Here is a 6,073-nt window from a genome sequence, read left to right on the forward strand (position 1 = left end):
GTCACACCTTTTTACCTCAAATTGGTCCATGTCCACATCTGGTAACCCATATAGGTCATTTATCAGCTCGGCCCTGAAGTGAACATTCTTCCCCCAGATCTTTAAAACTAGTTCAGAGAAGGATACATTGCTTAGCTTAGCATAGAATTCCCTCACCCAATGTTCATTCGTCTGACATAGATTCAAGCCAAAACATCTCCACCCATTGGCTACAAGTATCTTATGAAATATTGGGATTTTCTTCGATACCTTATCTAAGCATATGCCTCTCTCCGGAAGTAGCTTTGTCTTTGGTAGGTCAGCATAGTACAAGGTGTGGCACTTTGGGGCCATGAAGCGAGTTTGGTCAAAATCTCCCATCTTTAGCTTTAAAAACTTGAGAACAACACAAAAGCATTAATTATCAACATTTACATGTGTAAACTATGTTATGGTATGTAATTAAGCTAATGGGAAGATGTCATGGTAATTTCTAGGCAAGAAACAGAGTTGCAGGATTTTTTGTCTTAGTTGAAAATAGCCTCAGATACTGCGATCGCGGCTACTGAAATGTGATAGCGTTAATGCGATCACGCCCTTGTGATTGTGATAGCGGTAACTGAAACATGCTCGACCAAAATTTTCAAAATTCAAAACTTCTAATTTCAATGCCTATTTGTGTTCCAAATCAAAATTTACATAATGAACATGAAACGTAGTCCCTAAATTTTTTATTATGCCCTTAGAACATGTGAAAACTAGTATGGAATTTGTTCAGGTATTTAATCGAACACTTAGTATGCTCATGCTATTACTATCATTTTGAACAATTTTGGGTACTCAAGACTTCCCCAATTGTGTGCACACCAATAACAACAGCCAACTACACCAAGAAAGCACAATTAAACAAAGATTTAGCATGTAACTGAAAATTTTAGGACATTCCTATGACATGAGTTCTAAGGCCTACACATAAGTATAAAAGAGAATTTGAAGCACATACTGGATTGAGAGATGCAAAGGGATGTTTGTCCACTTTTGGATGCCAAAATACAATCAAAATTAGTTATAATTTTGAGAAATTTGAAAGGAGTGTGGGGGGAAATGGGGGTGCCAATTCATCTTTTAAACAGGCTTGATCACGATCGCGATAGCACGTACCACAATCGCGGTAACTGAAGCCAATTTCTTGTCCGCTGTTTTCCCCTATTCAGCCCACTACTCTAATGCACCATACTTTTTCTAACTGAACATCATCAAAATGCAACCTCTTTAGGTACCTAATTTGCATGGATCAATCACAGAAACCTAATCTACTTTTAAAATAAAAAATCAAAGGATACAAGCCACTTTCATGGCTTGATGGGTTCTCTTCCATTTAGCACCTAATTTAACGTCACAGCATGACTTTCTTCAAATTTCAAGTTGGATCCTTGAGGGACCCATCATCCACCTCCGTGTCCGCTAAATCAATGATGGACACCACTTGTAGTTTCATGGGTTGTTTCTCGGACTTACATACCCGAAATGATACTTCATCATTTTGCACTCAAAATTTCATCTCCCCTTGCTTCATATTGACTATTGATCTTTTGATTGCTAGGAAGTGTCTCCTAAGAATAATAGGTATCTCTTGGTAAATCTCACAATCAAGTACCATAATGTCCACCGAAAGAATAAAGCTATCGACCTTCACCAAAATATCAAACAAGACTCTAATCGGTCTCTTAATAGAGAGATTCAGCATTAATAGCCTCATTTTCATGGGAGTAGGGGAACCCTAACCAATTCTTTGATATATTTCATAAGGCATCAAATTTATGCTTTCACCAAGGTCACACAATGATTTCGCAAATTTGTGTGTCCCAATGATGCAAGGTATTGTGAATGCCCCAGGATCCTTTTTCTTTTCCGCCATGACTCATGGGTTACTTCAATGGTTTCACCATCAACAAGATGTTTCTTAGACATAAACTTTTTCACTAGCTTAGCATATCCCAGAATATCTTGATTAAAAGATATTAATTAAAAGATGATTAATCTTAGCAAGAAATATCTTGAATTTGACATTATCCTCCTTCTTTTTGAGGCTTTGAGGGAATAAGGGGAACCTTCATGGTCGGTAATGGATCATGTTGTGGGTCATCACCCAAAACTATCTTAGAAGTTCCCTCCTCATCAACCATCTCTTCAATTATCATTGGTTCTTCATCAACCTCTTCTTGAGACTTTGGAGCCTCCTCATTTGACTCAACCACATGTTTCTTCTTCACATTTGCTTGTTTGACCTTAGCCTCTTTATTAACTTCAACCACATGATCATCAAAGGTTTTACCACTCCTAGTATGATTGCCAATATATGTTCATGATTTTTTGGATTCACAACGCTATCACTAGGAAGGCTTCCTTTTTGTCTAGCATTAAGTTGAGTGAAGATTTGGCCAATTTGGGTCTCCAATTGTTTGATTGAGGCAAAGTGTGATACAATCATTTGGTTGATTTGAGAAAAGTCGCCTTTTAATCCTCGAACCATCTTGTTTGTCGCCTCCACTCTCATTAAGATTCTTGCTAACACATCCTCGGTCTTGAAATTTTTAGGATCAACGAGATTTGACTCTTTTCTCTTTACTAGGTCATGAGGGCACATATCTATAATACTCCCTTTCTTGTCCCTCCAATCAGGATTGTCGTTCCCATTCTCTTTTATGATCATTCCAACCTTGGTTCCTACCTTGCCTTTGGTAGGCTGGATGGGAATCCCCCGAATAGTATTACAAGTATCTTATTTCTTCATCAAAGGCTTTTGATTCTTCTTCATCATATCATTTGGATTCCATAGCATTGACCATTTTTATGGGTGCACCCATCACATTCTTTGTAAGGAGGTCCAATTGTGTTATCATTTTGTCCATGTTTTCCTCTCTTTTTTCATCTCTTTCCCTTTGATCTTTTAAACATAGGAGGTGGTAGGGGACCCTTTAGCTACCTCGGTGTCCCGAGTATGCCACCCCTTATTTTGCTTTGTGACTTCCTCAAGCAAGGTTGAAGTCACTCCATACGATAACTTTACAAGTAACCCACTGGCCACATTATCAACCATAATTTTATTTAGTTGATCCAAGTCCTGATAGAATATTTGGATAAGCATCTTCTATGGAACCTCATGGTTGGGGCATTTCAAAATCTTTCTATTAAACTCTCCCACACTTCATATAGAGGCTCTCTATTTAGTTAACAAAAATTTATGATTTTGTCTCGTAATTTCAACATCTTTGATGGTAGGAAATATCAATCTAAAGAAGCATCAATAAGTAACGACCCACGATATGATGGACCTGGCGAGTAGAGACCTTAACTACAACACTACCTCACCCGTTAGAGAGAATGAAAAGGGGCGCAATAGTATGAACTCTTGTGATATGTGAGCAATGTCGAAAGGGGCACATACTTCCATAAAATTCTTCAAGTGCAAGTTTGGATCTTCATGAGCTTGACCCCCAAAGAGACCTTTCATTTGAAGTATGTGTAACATAACACTTGTGATATGGCATACCCCATTCCATTCATTCAGTAGGATACGGATGGAACTTGCATGCTCCACATCATGGAGTTGCTCCTCAACATCAAGAGGACCATCAAAGGTCTCGGCATTACTTGCATGATTACTCATTATGTCATGGACACTATTGAAATCTCCTATAAAGAAACAAAAACAACAAACAAAGTAAATAAACACCACTACGGATAAACCTAAAACTACTTTAAACACCACACGAGCAAAAACTAATTTTCACTCCCCAACAATGGCATCATTTTAATCATGCTTACCTAGACCACTATTTTGGTGTAACCCAATTTGAGTTGGGATCAAACCCACAAGGAGTGTAACTAGTATTCAAAACCTACGTGTGTTCAAGGCTACTAAGTATTTACCCGCAATGTAAACATGAAATAAGACATAAATTAAAATTTAGGTGTATGGTTTGAAAGGTTGTTTAAACAAAATCTAATCAAACTATCAATTTAGAGCAACAATAGTAGATAAAATTTCAATAGGAGAATAGTCTTGGAATTAAATTTTCCTAGGGGAAAATAGTGCATGGGTACATGAGAATCAAATGCAAACTCTAGTTAATGACTATATGGGTAGGCTAGGTCAGGGGTTTTTATGTTAGTTTATCAACCAAACACCAAAATATCACTCATGGATCCTTTCGAATACCTCATGGGTGTGTCAAACAAATCCACCCAAAACCTCAATTGGGCATCCCTATTTCTAGGAAGATGCCCAAGACATAGCAAATTTCAATCCATCCTTATTTCTAAGACAATGTAAAGGAATAAGCTAACATCTAGGGTGTGTTTGGTATGATGAAAAATATTTTTCATGGAAAATGTTTTCCTCAAAAAAGTTTTTCTAGAAAATAAGTTGGTTTTCTACTTATTTTTTCATGTTTGGTTGGTGATTGAAAAATATTTTCTTAAAAAAATTTTATGGTGTTTGGTTGATGAGTAGAAAATATTTTTAAAAAAATACTATTAACTGTTAACTAGTATATCACTACCTCTGGCAACTCAACAATTCGTAAGAACTAATTTAAGCATAACAAATAATATCAATATCGAATATTAAAATATTACAAGTCACTAAAATTTAAGCAACTACTAATTAGCAAATATAGGAGGCACTTTTCAACATTTTGTCAAGAAAATCTCAAGATACTACAATTAATAGAAATACAACAGAACGACAAGCTTATTCAACCTTCTGAAACAAGCTACATCGGTGACAAAATGGAATATGCAATTAGCAAAAGTAACATAGGTAAGTCTTCCTCTATGCATATGGAAATAACAGTACATTCAACGAACATTGAAAAAGAAGAAAATTCCTCTTTCCCTAATTTTATTTCAAGAAGTGAAAAATTGAAACAAAGCACTGTGAAAAATATTTTTGAGTAATGTGAATTTTTTGAGTAATGTGAATATGTGTATTGTAAGGGTGGAGAAAAGGGGTGGGGGTGGGAGCAGAAGTCACATTTGTCGTTTTCCAAAAAAATGACTTCCCTTGGCCTATGAGGGAAGTCATTTTCACTCAAATGGAGGAAAATGAGTTCTTTTGGAAAATATTTTCCCAATATTTTACTACAATCAAATAAAGAAAAATAGGAAAACATTTTCCATCATACCAAACACACCCCTACTTATTGTTCACAAATACTTGTCACCCATATTCCTCTTTCAAGGATGATATGGGATCTAAAAGAATACCCACATCCCTCTTTCAAGGATGATGTGGGTTGTGAAAAATTGAGACTTTTCCCCCACAAATTCCAATTTAACAATCAAGTATTAGTGAAATCCAACGTCATTAACCAAGAATCTACACTAACAATTAAGACTCACACACATTTGCACCCTATTCTAACATAACCCTAAGATAGATGTTTAGCTACTCATGAAGTTTGAGAGAAGAAATATATCCAAATTGACATTTAAGGCTTCCATTGAAGAGGCAAAGCAAAGGTATTCTCAAATTCAACTTCAATTACAAGTAAAATCATTGAAAAATTAACTCAATAATCTTTTTCAATTTAGTAAGATTCTTACAATGCCAAAATTCAATTCTAGTTAGGAGATGTCCAAAATTGAAAAGGTTTTGCCTTTTAGAGTATTTGGATTCAGCTGTTTGAAATTACTAAATTGTCCCTGAGGATTTCACCATACCACCGTAATCGCCATTGCTTGATCACGATCGGGACTCCCGTAATCACGGTGAGCCTATTGTGATCACCAACTTTAACTATCTTTGACTTGTCACGTAGCGACCCTTTTGACTTGTCGCGATCGCAACCCTCAAACCACAATCGCAGTAACTGAGGGTCAGTCCCTACTTCGGATTTTCAAACTTCTGCACTAACTTTTTCTATTTTTTTTTCTTTTCAGCTCACTTCACTTGTTTTCTTTCATTTACCTGTAAACCTGCAAGCCATGGGAATTCGTTCATTCGAATGGAAATTCACCTCAATTAAATGATTTAATCATAGTAGTGTGGACAAATCTGAATGTAAATGAGTGATAAATTTACCACTCA

This window comes from Capsicum annuum, chromosome 1, assembly GCF_002878395.1.
Source record: "Capsicum annuum cultivar UCD-10X-F1 chromosome 1, UCD10Xv1.1, whole genome shotgun sequence".
NCBI lineage: Eukaryota > Viridiplantae > Streptophyta > Magnoliopsida > Solanales > Solanaceae > Capsicum > Capsicum annuum.